The sequence below is a fragment of the Pinus tabuliformis genome, chromosome 8 (assembly GCF_031772625.1).
Source record: "Pinus tabuliformis cultivar Carrire ecotype Pingquan chromosome 8, CPIR1, whole genome shotgun sequence".
NCBI lineage: Eukaryota > Viridiplantae > Streptophyta > Pinopsida > Pinales > Pinaceae > Pinus > Pinus tabuliformis.
Window position 1 is genome coordinate 744,024,913 of NC_142294.1, and position 14,430 is coordinate 744,039,342.

Genomic DNA, 14,430 nt, shown 5'->3' on the forward strand with positions numbered 1-14,430 from the left:
GGGACACCCTTACACATCATACTCGATCGGTTTAATGAGACAAGTAAGAAACTTGTAAACTAATGACACTAAGTAAGTTAAAAGACAGGAGAATGGAAAAAAGGGATGCATGGAAGGTGTTGAGTATGAAATGATATAGCCACTCTATTTTAATTTATTTAGGCTTATTATTCTTAATGAGGTTGGACAAGTCCCTATATGGTTACACTTCACTAGAAGGAGGATATAACCACAAAAATGAAATAATGCAACAAGTATAACTTCCAAGCATCATGATTCATTTCCAACTTCAACCCACAATCTTTACATCCCAATATACTAAATGAAAAATATTCTTATGAATAAATGACTAATGTACCTCATGCGTGTTGAGTCTCCATCATTGGATGAGTACACTTATTTCAAAAAATGACCTGAGCATATGAGAAAGATGCATCACAAGAGTTGTGTATGTGGATAATGTCAATTATTATTTCTATAATGTGAATCATGGAGGGATGATGATTATTATCTCATGATGCCCATGGCTTCTTTCAGCCTGCCCTTCACCAGGTACCACCGCGGGGACTCCCAAACGAATGGCAGAACGAAGATGCAATACACGGCCGAGGGAATCGAACCCGCGACGTACATATATCTCCAGTTGCTGGAAAAGTAGGACAGAGCTGGCAGCACTGCTATGCCGAGAGAAAAGAAGTAGAAAGTCGACATGCCAACCGGTGCTCTCTTGGACGGTCCGACGGCTTCCGTCGCCAAGACGAACGACGACAACCCCAGGCCACCATTGCTAATTCCCGTCAATAGACGAAGAATTATATAAACCCAGAAATTCGGCGACATTGCCGTCAAGAAACCAAAAAATGGCATTGCAGATGCAGACCAACTTCAGGACACCCTCACGCCCCAGCGAAGAATCCGATAGATGCCCAGATATCCCTGCACCTGTATCAAAAAATAAATCAGAAACTGAAAGAAAATCTTAATGGCGATCAACCGTCAGATATAAAAGCGCACAGGGGCTGAAAATATCAATTACCGAGCAAACACCCGACAAAGAACGTAGACTGCAGAAACCCAACTTTGTATTTCTGGCCGCAGACGAGATCCCATCCGCAGACCGTCGAAACCCCGGGGCCTCCGTCCCAGTCCCATGAGGCCGGGTCCATGGAGCATATAGATCCCGTCGAGCTGAAGGATTCGAACCTTGGCTTCACGGAAAGGAAATCCTCTGGAGTTTTCCCTCCATTGCAATGCCAATGGGGTTCATAGTCGGCGAAAATCATGACCATCGTAGGAAAGGCCTCCAGTGTCCGTGCGAGGCTCGACAGCAAGAAATGCTTAATCTGCCACCGCCCGAACAATAACTCAGAAGACACAGAGGCCATTTGGTTGGGAGACAAAAGGACAGTGTGAGGATCAACGACCAAACTTCCTTCAATCGTCTAACACCACAAATCTACGGTCAACAATAAGACACGGCATCGGCTGGGGCAATTCATTTCAAAGGGAAACGCCTTACGGCGTAATGAATTGAATTTTGTATCCCAAACTCGGTCAACAATAAGACACGGCATCGGCTGGGGCAATTCATTTCAAAGGGAAACGCCTTACGGCGTAATGAATTGAATTTTGTATCCCAAACTGTTTTCGAAATTATATCCATATGGATTAACTGTTAATAGTTTTTGTGAAGATCTATGATAAACACTTCACTGTTTTTGTGGAGATCTATGATAAAGATCTATGATAAACACTTCACTGTTTTTGTGGAGATCTATGATAAACACTTGCACTAGTGGATCACTTTGAAGAATACCTGCAACCAGGGCAAAGCCATGTCCAAATGACTTGGTCAGCTAGCCAAATAATGCTAGAACATAAATTATAAACTAATAAATATATTCTCTATTCTCAGGAATCCTCTGCTTTTTATATTCGGATCATATAGATAATGAGATCAACATATATGAATCAGAATAAGTGATTAATAAACCAACACAAATCCACAATACAACGAAAGTCACCTTCCTGATCTTAAAATGACCTTGCATTCTGCCACCAACTAGCATTTTCTATTAATTAATTTAACAAGAGTTCTCTCTTGTTTATTTACACTGCATGACTCCATTCCATTAGGCCTGCACAAAATTTAATTTGAATATTATTAAATGCAGGCCTGCTAATGGTGATGGAGTAGTTGATGGCCACCATTTCCAAATCTTATATTAAGTCGTAGAGATGGAAATCGTGCTATAAATATATATAAATATATATATATATATATATATATATATAGTTAGTCACATTAGCAATTATAATTCAATGGTGCTGGCTTGGGCATTGATTTTGAGAATATCATCATTCAAATTCAAAATTCAAGTAAGCAACCTACCTACTCTTTCCGAATCAAAAAGGGAAGTTATTGGTTTTTTCTCATTTCAAGGATAATCTGTGTTATGAACTCACAAAGAGTTTATTATAAATAATAGAATTTTTCGTCCAATTTCTATGTTGCAGGGTTTTTTCCTTTCCTTTTCTTAGTGCTGTTCCCTGCAATTGGAAGTTATATTGAGTGGTAGAGTCATCGTAACTGCTATGTATTAATCATGGATAGGGATCATTATGAATAATATGTACATGTGCATGGGAAATGATAAGCTCTTGCTGCTTGCTCTATTAATGATGAAGGGAAAGCGTGAACTTTCACAGGAAGTCCTCAATTTTTGGAATATTTGATGGCGTCTAAGCTGGCGGTAGAGGATAACTTTGACTTTCTCCATCCATGGCACTGAAATTCTATCTTCGCACAGATTTTCCTAAAGCTAGAATCTCATCAGAAAGCCTTTTCAACCTTAAATTTCCGATAAAACTTTAATGCTTTTAAACTGTTTAGGTGTGCGTATTATATGACTTGGAATTCTGAAACTGAGTCTAACTTGAGAGATTTTGAACCAGAACTCCTTGATGTGTCAGTCTTAATTATTCAAAATCATTGAAATTGGTATATCCAGGAATTTTACGAAGTAAAGATGGAATTGTACCACTAAGTAAGATAAAACAAGATGGATTTCTGCGACGAATTAATAGATCAAAACATCATAATGAGAGTCCATGAACTCATGGGTATCTTAACGTAGATAAAACTGAGTGAATGAGGAAACTTGTAGGCATAAAGTAGAAACCTGAGCTTAGAGAAGCCAAAAAGCACAGTGGATTTTGGAATGGAAATAAGCTTTCCTATTTTGGGTATTCTAAGATATCTGTTTTTGTATTTGAAAAATCAGGTGACGTGGCAAATTTATCTCGACACCAGACTTGTGACTGAATTCTGATAATGTTGGTCTGTGATGAACAATTGAAAGGCTACAGTCCTTAATGTGAATAACCTATGCAAAATTATCTTTAACTGCTTCAATATAAATGAGTTCCATGGCCTTACAAGAAGGAAAAGTGTCTGATACCAACTTGACAACTTCTGATAAAAACAGCATACATGATACAGTACAGAAAATCATACAAAATATTAAGAGTTCAAAAAGAGAATTTGTTGGTGGAAGTACTCTGGTAGAGGATCTCGATGCTGAAGGTGCACTCAAATATCATAGAAGGAAAAGCAACCGAAAAAATCCCAAGTACTTTCAGAAAAGAAAACTTGTTGCTGGAAAGAGCAAATCTACATCTTCAAGATCATTCAAAATATACCAGGGATTTACCGATGAAAACCATCCTGCAGCTCTGAATTCCTTCCATGAGTTTACACTGCCTGTAGATGAAGATGATTTTTCATTGATTAGTTCTCCCGCTAATACTTGCAAAGAAGAAAGCTTCGAACTTGTTTTAGATGACAATGGGGCTTATACTATAGACCCTTACATTGGGCCTTATGATCATAAAACTTTAAGGGAGGAAAATCTGCAAAACAACATCGATATACAAAGAAATGTTGAAGAGTTTGGGGGTTGTCAAACAATTTCAAGAAATGGATGCAGACTTCCTTGGTCCTGGTCTGGAAGGCGAAATGGTAGAGGTAAAAAATTGAAGGGCATCAGAGGGAAGAGGTTTTCATGTGGTGTGCTGGTTGCCAATAGGAGAAAATCACTCTCTGATTCTGCTAGTACTCTGCACTATCAAGAACCTATTCAATTTGAATATGTTACAGATTTTTCTTCCTCGGATTGCTCCTATTCAAAGGATGAAACCCCATTGGTCAGATCCCCCCACACGAATGTTTTAACCTTGGACTCGCCTCTGGACGATTATGGTGATTCTCCCCATGTAAACAACAGACGTTTCAGTGAGCTAGATCTCCATCCTCTCATCAAAACTCATCACAGGCAATGTTACAATTGATGTTATAGCTCAGATCTTTTTGACACATTTCACAAGCAGGGAACAAGGAAAGAATCCTGAGCATATGACCAGAAACAAGGGTCAACTAAGATGCCCTAAGGCACTTGCCAAGAAACGTGTTGGTGTGAAAACAGAACTAGAGAGGACACTCCTTTGTGACCAGATGCTGAAAAGAGTCATGGCTATGCAGGTTAGCCCAGTAGCAAATTTAGGCACTATGGATTTGGTCTTGAATAGAAAAAACGAAATAACTAATTGCTAGATTCCTGTTTGCATATTAAATACAAGGGGTGAAAAACATATCATTAATAATTTCTCAGTACTACAAGGTACCTCCAGGGAAATACACTTGTTGTTTCTTCAATTTGGTCGCTTCTTTAACATAGTTACGACACATACTAATGACCACACAACATTTCAAATTCAAGTTAGCCTCTTTTCCTAAATGACTATCTCGTCCGTAGAAAAGATCAGCTCTATAAACTCTATTATAAGGTTTATTAAGGAACACACACATGGTATGACTTCTACATTTGAGAAATATATGTGTTTTATAATTAAACAAGCTTTGGGAAGTATCCTGTGTACAGTGTTAAATCTTTTATATTTGCTTTAAGGAAGGCATGCTTTTTGAAATTCATGGAATCTCCAAATGTTTCATTGTCCACTTTGACTGTTTGACATAATCCAACAACGTCAACGATATCATGTAGAATGTCATCGAGTATCCCATTCTTCATATCCACAGTTCTTGACTCACGCAAATGGTGCATCAAAGGCACTTGGTTTCATCCTTGTGAACAAAGCATCCAGGAAGGGAGGCACCTCAGCTCACTTGGAATCCCAGAAACCTGATTATGAGGAAACATTAGATGCAGCCACAATGCCACATTATAATATACCCATTTTCCACACAATACTGCCATAGGTGTTCCCAATCATCTGAAACACTTCATAGACTTTAAACCTGTTCTGCATTTAATTGTGTAGTAATCACAAAAATGAAAAATGTGGAACAGCAATAGCCAAACATATCAAGAGCACTCAAATATCATAGAAGGAAAAGCAACCGAAAAAATCCCAAGTACTTTCAGAAAAGAAAACTTGTTGCTGGAAAGAGCAAATCTACATCTTCAAGATCATTCAAAATATACCAGGGATTTACCGATGAAAACCATCCTGCAGCTCTGAATTCCTTCCATGAGTTTACACTGCCTGTAGATGAAGATGATTTTTCATTGATTAGTTCTCCCGCTAATACTTGCAAAGAAGAAAGCTTCGAACTTGTTTTAGATGACAATGGGGCTTATACTATAGACCCTTACATTGGGCCTTATGATCATAAAACTTTAAGGGAGGAAAATCTGCAAAACAACATCGATATACAAAGAAATGTTGAAGAGTTTGGGGGTTGTCAAATAATTTCAAGAAATGGATGCAGACTTCCTTGGTCCTGGTCTGGAAGGCGAAATGGTAGAGGTAAAAAATTGAAGGGCATCAGAGGGAAGAGGTTTTCATGTGGTGTGCTGGTTGCCAATAGGAGAAAATCACTCTCTGATTCTGCTAGTACTTTGCACTATCAAGAACCTATTCAATTTGAATATGTTACAGATTTTTCTTCCTCGGATTGCTCCTATTCAAAGGATGAAACCCCATTGGTCAGATCCCCCCACACGAATGTTTTAACCTTGGACTCGCCTCTGGACGATTATGGTGATTCTCCCCATGTAAACAACAGACGTTTCAGTGAGCTAGATCTCCATCCTCTCATCAAAACTCATCACAGGACCAAAAAGTCAGGGATTAGTGAATATGAGACAGGAGGAATCCTTACAGATGAGGACTAACGAAAACATGTTAGTGAATAGAAGCTTGAGTCAAAAGTACAGTCCCAAGTCTTTCGAGGAACTGGTTGGGCAGAGCATTATTGCTCAAGCTCTTTCCAGTGCAATTAACAAAGATAAGATTGCACCCTTTTATCTTTTTCATGGGCCCAGAGGTACAGGGAAGACATCTGCTGCAAGAATATTTGGTTTTTCTTTGAATTGCATGGCTGATTGCAATGCAAAGCCCTGTGGAAATTGCAACGGGGGAAAGAATAAGAATAAAGAATAAGAAAGCTTTCGCCAACAGAGAACGAGAATGCCGAGGAGCCATGAAATGAGTGACCACAAAGTAGAGCGATCAAGTGAAGAACTGGTGTGAACTGGTGTGAATATTCGGCTGACTGTGTACCATGGGTTTTCTGTCACCTTCTTCACCGCCGAATGGATGGACGGCTCTCCTCACCACACCCTGCCATCTTCGTCAAGGGACATGATCCGCTTCATAGAGCTCCCTGATGTTCAGATCGAAGGGGATCGAGGCGCCTCAGATTGCTGTCCTCTCTCATCCATCCACAGACGCTTGGCCTCTCTTCGCTGACGCTTGGTTTCTAAAAAGGCCGATGATCTAATGGTTGGAGTTTATTCCATCGTCTAACAATCGATCTAAGGGCCCATAACGAGACACCGCGGCACGGAGGGGAGTTCCTCTCAGAGGGAACGCCTTACGGCGTAATTACGGTATTCCAACCACTATTTTCTGCCATTTTGGCTCCGAAAAATGACATTTCCTAAATTTAAGATCAATTTTCTTTCCTGATTAAAAAATTGAATGATATAAATCAAGTACATTGTTGTAATAATTATTTGCAATTGGTATAAATTTAAATAGTCTAAAAGGTTTGGAGACTAATTGAATCCTATGAACTTGGAGTTTGACTATTAAAGATAACACATGAATGAACTGCCAATGAACTGTGTTCAGAAGCTTCCTTTTAACCTCTGAAAAGTAAAGAAACTTTACACTGCCAGGAAACAACACGGGTCCCAAGAGATTTCGAAATTTCCAAAAAGAATAAAATGATAACTCTATAATATGACATTTGGCTGTCAGCGACCTGAAGTTGAAAAAATTTAAAATGCATTTATGTTACAAATATCCATCAAAGACGCTAAGCGAGATGAATATGCTAACATTACAGATAAAATTAACAAGATCCAACCATCCGCCAAAATGTGGAGAGACCAAAAATACAATTCGCAATATTTTAGTATATATTTCAGTTGTGCTGTAGGGATCTCCCCTCAATACATAAAGAACCAGCCCAGAGATGCTGCATAAAGCTACACTCGCTTAACAAGTTGATATTCCAGATTCTCCTGTAATGTACACTTTTGAGAAAAGCACAGCCTTTCTCTAAAATCTATATACAGCTTCTAGCCATCACAACTTGACGACATGGCTCTCTAAAACTGATAAACTGAGATCTTCTCTTGATTGTGATCGTCGACTCTGCAACCGCATTTGACCTCTGTGAGGCGTCCACAAGGGTCCAGTATCAGTTTGTATTTGCCCCAAATTGCTTGGAAAACACAATCCAACTGACACAGTTGACTGGTGCTTGAGAGAATCAGCATGTTGCACACTTCCACCCGCAAGGCTTTGCGCAAGTCCAAATGGTTGCTGACACCCTGAATTTGAAGGGCTAAGTGGTATCTTTGCTCTTCCATCCCCTGAAAATAATGAAGAAAAATAATTCCAGTTACATTACAGAATATGATGCTTGGGAAAACACAGACAGAAATCATATACAATTTGCAACATCATGATTCATAACTGTTTTAATTTCATTTCAAGGAAGAATAAACAACATTATTAGAATTACATGACAAATGAATTTGGAAGGTTTCCTGTGATGAGATCAATAAAGTAGATACAAAATCCTTCTTGTAAAGTAAAACTAAACAATAGAAATCTTAATGGCGACCACATGAATTTCTATCCCATCCAATCAGGATTAGTAGACTGAGCATGTTATTAAAAGAAGCAAAGCTTCTCCCCCGAACCACTTATAGGGAAGGCAGTTTCACAACACATGAGACAGAATAAAATGGGGGAAACTAGTTGAAGGATCAAAGCACCAAAGACAATAGAAACAGATCTACAAACTGTAGTCCTGGACTTAAATTCCAGTTCAATGATAATACATGAGAAGAGTAGAACATGCAGCCTACCTCCTACAATGGATGTCAGCCCATCCCCTAGAATTGCCTTATTTGATCCTTTTTTAGTTTTCTATAGTAGCTTCAACCACACCAGTTAGCAATTCTGGAAATGAGTTCAAACAACTTTAGGAAAATGGAAAAGAAGAGATGAAATTCCTCATTGTAAATAAATGTCAGTTGCATCAGAACCAAGCCCATAAAAAAAGAAATCCAATCAGATCCAAAACGTATCCATGTTTACAGTATGTGTAAACAAAGCTAAAGCTTTTGGAGAGATGCAAAAGTGGTGAACTTCTATTCGATCCTTGCTAATTCTGTCCATGATATGAACAACTTCCCCATATAACTCCGTTTGTCAAGAGTAACTTAGAGCAATGCCTTTGGAGAAAAAAGGAAATGATAAGCAAATAATGAGCATGTAAGAGGTTGGGGAAAGTTAAGCCTAGATCACACGGGAAACACATTCAACTTGAGTTTGTCACCATGTTGATGGTTATCCCCTGGATTAACTACCTACGAAGGTGCACTGTCTTCGATATCTCTTGCATGTAAAATTTTCCCTCAATTTCCAGGATCGAAGAAGTATGCATTGTATTAAATTATAACCAAAATTGGAATCAAACTATTCTAATGTTAAAAACTTCTTCTGAATGTCACTCATCAGAAAAGGAATGCATTGCCATGGATCAGTGGCCAATGAAGAGGAGCATAAAAAAAATAGTGACAAGCATGATCTGCAATGTTACAATTGATGTTATAGCTCAGATCTTTTTGACACATTTCACAAGCAGGGAACAAGGAAAGAATCCTGAGCATATGACCAGAAACAAGGGTCAACTAAGATGCCCTAAGGCACTTGCCAAGAAACGTGTTGGTGTGAAAACAGAACTAGAGAGGACACTCCTTTGTGACCAGATGCTGAAAAGAGTCATGGCTATGCAGGTTAGCCCAGTAGCAAATTTAGGCACTATGGATCTGGTCTTGAATAGAAAAAACGAAATAACTAATTGCTAGATTCCTGTTTGCATATTAAATACAAGGGGTGAAAAACATATCATTAATAATTTCTCAGTACTACAAGGTACCTCCAGGGAAATACACTTGCTGTTTCTTCAATTTGGTCACTTCTTTAACATAGTTACGACACATACTAATGACCACACAACATTTCAAATTCAAGTTAGCCTCTTTTCCTAAATGACTATCTCGTCCGTAGAAAAGATCAGCTCTATATACTCTATTATAAGGTTTATTAAGGAACACACACATGGTATGACTTCTACATTTGAGAAATATATGTGTTTTATAATTAAACAAGCTTTGGGAAGTATCCTGTGTACAGTGTTAAATCTTTTATATTTGCTTTAAGGAAGGCATGCTTTTTGAAATTCATGGAATCTCCAAATGTTTCATTGTCCACTTTGACTGTTTGACATAATCCAACAACGTCAACGATATCATGTAGAATGTCATCGAGTATCCCATTCTTCATATCCACAGTTCTTGACTCACGCAAATGGTGCATCAAAGGCACTTGGTTTCATCCTTGTGAACAAAGCATCTAGGAAGGGAGGCACCTCAGCTCACTTGGAATCCCAGAAACCTGATTATGAGGAAACATTAGATGCAGCCACAATGCCACATTATAATATACCCATTTTCCACACAATACTGCCATAGGTGTTCCCAATCATCTGAAACACTTCATAGACTTTAAACCTGTTCTGCATTTAATTGTGTAGTAATCACAAAAATGAAAAATGTGGAACAGCAATAGCCAAACATATCAAGAGCCCATGAGCTTTTAGTCTTGAACAGCTCATGACCTGAGGATGCCTCTTCTGTGGTTTTACCCTTGTTGAGATTAGTGGAACATGAGAAAATTAATTGACATCCTCAACGGGAGTGAGCTGACTTTATTCCACATACTACAGGTTCACATGTACAGATCCTTTGTTGTGTGTTATTTTTTCATGGAACAAATCATCATCATGAGTATAGTTACAGAAATTATAAACTATTGCTAATACTCAGCTAAGCACTAGTCCAAACTAATCGTATTAATCTTCTCAAAACCTTTGGCAAACCAAAGACAACCAAGCATGGCACTCAAGCAACAAACACTTGTAAATTCAATAAGAAACTTAAGTGAAAATTTTATGCAAACATATGCAGCGGACTTGTGGAAAAAGCAGGGGAATCAACATTTCTGTAACCACGGAGGTTAAAAACTTGACATAAGCATAAGATGCAGCGAAGAGTAATAAATGCATAGCCTCTGAAAGAAAAGAGAATTAAAAGGCAACATAAACACAAACATATAGAGGCAGATTGTCAAGTGAGTGAAGGAAAAGAAAAATGATCAATCAAGATTATTCAATTGGTAAAATAAGTTTTTTCTGAGTTAAGGCTTCTGTGATGTGAATAACTTTGATTATTTTTTTTGGATCCATCACACTGAGTTTTTTGAGTTGATATTTGGAGGCTTCGAGCCAGCAAGTGTTTTTTGAGTCCTGATGGTGAGCCACTCTGGCTGGATCAAAATGTCAACTCAAAAAACTCACTGTGATGGATCTGGAAGAATTTAATCAAAATGGCCAAAAAACTGTTGAAGATGAATAATTTAAAGTTTCAGTTACAGAGCTTACCAGAACGACTTGGAGAAATTCCATTACCGATGGAACAATGCAGCACCTAAAGTCCAAGTAATGCTACCAGACCCCACAACTACTTGTTGCTCCTTCAATTGCAAACCATCTCTCAGGAGTGATACTATATATGGAGCACGAAAACAATATTGTTCTATAAAAGGCTGTGGAACAACACTCCGCTCAGCATCTTGCCAATTTTTAGTGCAGAACTCCCGACCCTTCTCTAGAACATCATTAAATGAAGCAGCAGCAGATAGATTAAAAAACTTGAACACAACAAAGAAACCTGACATAGCATAGAATTGCCCTTGAGATTGTTGCTGCTGATCACTGATAGCACAAGGATGTTGTTTGCAGTCTGTCCCTGCCCCCGAATGTGACCATTCAGAGGCATTTATGGTTGATTTCGCTAGAGCTTCACATTCTTCCCAGTTGGGCTCACCAATCAACTCAAGCCCTACTCGAGATTCTTCTTTACTTATGTCTCTTCCACCAACCAGAGGACTTCCATTCTGGAGTAAGAAAGAACACTGAGAACATGAGTATTGCTGTCTATAACCAGCATGTATGCAAGGATGATTGAGATGCAACTGACCACCAGAGAATTTCCCACTGTCAGTTTTTAAATTTTTTCTGAGTAGAAGTACAACGGACTTTTCAAAGGCATCATTTAGGCCATAACCTGTAAGAGAATATGCATTTAGATGGCGTTCCATTGTTCCAATGGTCAGATTCAAGCCATATTTAGATTCAAATGTCACCTGTAATGAGGAACCCCCTAAGTCAAGTGCACCAAACGTCTCCAGAATCGGCATATTCTGCAATCTACCCATCATATAATTAAGAGCTACCCATCCATAGTAAGCCTCTTCTACCCCAGTAATTATCCTAACCCAGTTTCTTCGACACATAAATGGAGATTCTTCTAGAATTGACCATGCCTTGTCCAGGATCCATTCTGAATCTGAACTTGGCATCCTGCGAAGCCCTGCTGTGGCCAAAAGGAAAAGAGGGCTATTTTTATGAGCATGAGCCGGTATTTGCTTTTCAGCCCACTGGAGCAGTGGTTCCATGGCTGACCTCAACCCTGATTCATTGTGTAAAAGTTTATCAAAACCAGGTTCAGTTTCCATGCGATGATAAGCTCGACCATTCTGTTGCCTTGATTTGCCATCAGTACCTTCAGGAAATGGGCGCAGCACCATTGGAAGACTCCCTTGATGCTTGCCATCATTCCGCACCCACTCATACACATAAACTCGGGTACCAGTGCTCCCACAGTCCAAAACTATAGAAAAATGTGATGCCTCTGTACTCCGATAAGATTTTAACCAACCAAATCCCGCAATGATCAGAATTAAAAGCATTAAGAGAAGTAAAAACCCAACAGCCACCTTTAACCAGCATTGTTTTCTCAATGGTGTTGAAGTTAGGCCCTTCTCCTTTGAAAAGCTAGTGCCTCCTCCTGTGCCCTCCCTTATCGATGAAGGTTTTGTTCGAAGAATACCAGCACCGCTCAAGGCTAAATCCCCTTCTTCAGAACCAACCTTGCGGTATGTTGAGAAGTCTTGGAGAGACGATGAAAGCCGCAGGCCACCTGTCTTTCCATAACCTGCCCATGCAGACCTGAAGGGTGAAGCTAAGGGCGGCAATGCAGAAGATGAAACAGAAGAGCCAGAAGCTGATGAAGATGCAGAGAAATGACTCGCCCTGAGCCGGTATTCTCCTCACCACACCCTGCCATCTTCGTCAAGGGACATGATCCGCTTCATAGAGCTCCCTGATGTTCAGATCGAAGGGGATCGAGGCGCCTCAGATTGCTGTCCTCTCGCTTGGCCTCTCTTCGCTGACGCTTCGTTTCTAAAAAGGCCGATGATCTAATGGTTGGAGTTTATTCCATCGTCTAACCATCGATCTAAGGGCCCATAACGAGACACCGCGGCACGGAGGGGAGTTCCTCTCATAGGGAACGCCTTACGGCGTAACCAGAAGCTGATGAAGATGCAGAGAAATGACTCGCCCTGAGCCGGTATTCTCCTCACCACACCCTGCCATCTTCGTCAAGGGACATGATCCGCTTCATAGAGCTCCCTGATGTTCAGATCGAAGGGGATCGAGGCGCCTCAGATTGCTGTCCTCTCGCTTGGCCTCTCTTCGCTGACGCTTCGTTTCTAAAAAGGCCGATGATCTAATGGTTGGAGTTTATTCGATCGTCTAACCATCGATCTAAGGGCCCATAACGAGACACCGCGGCACAGAGGGGAGTTCCTCTCATAGGGAACGCCTTACGGCGTAATTAAGTATTTTAAATAAATAATAAATTATAGATATAATATGAACGTAGCTGAAAATGATATTTAATTTATTTATAGAGTTAAAATTTACACATTATTTTTTATAATTTTTTATTTATTAATATTAACTTTATATTAAATATATTTTCAGTTATTAATATTAACTTTATATTAAATAATTTTCATTACTAACATTACTTCTATGTCAAATAATGCCCTTAGTAACTTAGATGCATCCATAGAGAACCAAAAATGCATAAGGAGACCTATTATTATTATCTTATAATATTATACATTGTATTCACATGGAAATGCTTTTGTTAAATATATTGAATATTTTATTTTTTAATTAATATTTTCATATTGTTTGGAATATAATTAAAGCAAAGTACATCATTCAATCATTTATAGTATTATATTATATGTATGGTATTCACATGGGAATGCTTATTTGTTGAATATATTGCATATTTTATTGTTTAATTAATGCTTATTTTAATTAATATTTTAACATATTATTATTATTCTATGGGCACTTTGTCAAAAGAGTTCTGAGGCTCGATGAAAAAGTTAAACACGTACTCTATATATACTTCAGTGAAAGAGTTCTGAGGCTCGGTGAAAGAGTTAAACACGTACTTTATATATTCTTCTCATATATTCTTCAGTGAAAGATTTCTAAGGCTCATTGAAAGAATTAAAAACGTACTCTATACATTCTTCGCATATATTCTTCAGTCTGCGGGTTGCGGTGGGCACGGGCGATCTGCAGTCAGTTACCAAAGATTACCAAGGGCAGACGGGCGATCTGCAGTCAGGTTTGCTGATATCAGGTGCACACATTCCTTATCTTTTTCTTTTTCTAATACATATTTGCTCATATAATTTCAAGTATGAATATTTCACCACAGTTACCAAAGATTACCAAGGGAAGACCTAGCACAGTTACTCTACAAGGCCTTTATGAGTATATAGAGTCTTTAGAGAAACGTAGAGAAGAAAGAGAAGCCAAGCTACAAAAAGAGTTAGAAGCCATGCTGGAAAATAAATTTGCATCTCTTGAAGACACGATCTAAAAACAAATAG

The 14,430-nt window shown here is 38.8% G+C and overlaps 1 pseudogene; it reads right to left on the reverse strand.

The window, feature by feature from the left end:
* Positions 1 to 7,421: 7,421 nt before the first annotated feature.
* On the reverse strand, positions 7,422 to 13,105 carry LOC149237727 (putative apyrase 7 pseudogene; annotated as a pseudogene).
* Positions 13,106 to 14,430: the final 1,325 nt, after the last annotated feature.